Source organism: Cetorhinus maximus, chromosome 5 (assembly GCF_964194155.1).
Source record: "Cetorhinus maximus chromosome 5, sCetMax3.hap1.1, whole genome shotgun sequence".
Lineage (NCBI taxonomy): Eukaryota > Metazoa > Chordata > Chondrichthyes > Lamniformes > Cetorhinidae > Cetorhinus > Cetorhinus maximus.
Genome location: NC_135883.1, coordinates 2290237 through 2291591, shown reverse-complemented (window position 1 = coordinate 2291591; position 1355 = coordinate 2290237). Strand labels below are relative to the sequence as shown.

The following is a 1355-nucleotide window of genomic DNA, read 5'->3' as shown; positions in this document are numbered from 1 at the left end:
CAAATCAGGGACAAAACAAACACAGCCCCTAAGTTAGGGTCACTGAAAAAACCAAATACAAAGTTTAAAGGAAACTTATAAACATTAAAACAAAATGTGATTAAGGGGGTCTATAAAACACCCCAGTCCCCGCGGTGCCCACCGGGCACAGAGGCCTTGACGGTGCCATCAGACACCACGTGCTCCCTCTCCAGGGACACCCGGCCGTGAATGTAGCTGCGGAAAAGGGGCAAACAGTTGGGTTGGATGACCCCCTTGCCCGCTGCCTGGAAGTATCTCCATATGTGTCAGTAAATACATGGTCATGTCCACCTGAACAAGAAGGAAAGCCAGCGTTAGTTGAGTTTTGTTCTCCATGTCTGCTGACTATAAGGTCCTGCAGGTTACATTCCTGTGCTGGCTAGCACAGTGCGTATTTTTATACAGAGCCGAGCTTGAGGCTCTTTTTTAAAGATTAGTTATTTATAATGTTTATTGTCCCATTTTGTCAAAAAAAGCTGAGAGAAATCATCCATAACCAATTACTTCAATAGTGGCTTCAGCTGGCATTAGTTTTGACTTCCTGTTATCCTAATCTTCTTGCTTCACACTCAGATTCCAAAAGTGTGAGTGCATCTCCCTCACGGACCGGTCCTTTCACATTTCGAATGATGGATCGGTCGCTGTCACCCATAAATTCCACACGGACCTCAGTACACTATCCCTGGGATCCTGTCCTTCCAAGAACTCTATTTACCCGGGGCAGTTTGACTGTCTGAGTCCGTGGACCCTCCATGATGGTGGTGGCGGTGGAGAAGAAGCTGTAGTTGCACAGCCTGGGCACGGGTGTTAATCACCTGTACGTAATGTTCACTATTGTCAATAAACTCCCAAGAATGACTCCCTGTCTATGGCTCCTTGTTCTGATGAGCAGTGTTCGTGTCACTCAGATGTGAAACCTTTCTGCACAAGATAAAGGCAGGTGTCTCAGTCCAGGGTCTCTTCCCTGTGCTTCAATCAGCCTTCAGGCCAAGGCGATGATCTGGCCTCACGCTCCCTGTTGTAGGGTGGCCGAGTTTTACTATTAGTGATAGAGTTGATCTGCAGACACTTCCTGGGTGGAAACATTAAGTTTATTTACAATATACTCAGCAGCAACTACACATGTGCTTTCAACTCCAACTCTATCTCTATACTGACTGCTGAGGTTGCCTGTGCTACTCTCCTATTGGTTACCACACATTGTTTGACCTTCCTGAACAAGTATTATCCTTAAAGGTACATTACACACTAAGTAAAACCATAATTACTACATTCCTCCCCCTTTAACTCGGTTACACATATATTTACAAGTACATATTTTTCAAGACAACAGT

General features: G+C 45.2%; 1 pseudogene; it reads right to left on the bottom strand.

Moving 5' to 3' along the window:
• Positions 1-505: 505 nt before the first annotated feature.
• On the bottom strand, positions 506-775 carry LOC144680267 (small ribosomal subunit protein eS28 pseudogene; annotated as a pseudogene).
• Positions 776-1355: the final 580 nt, after the last annotated feature.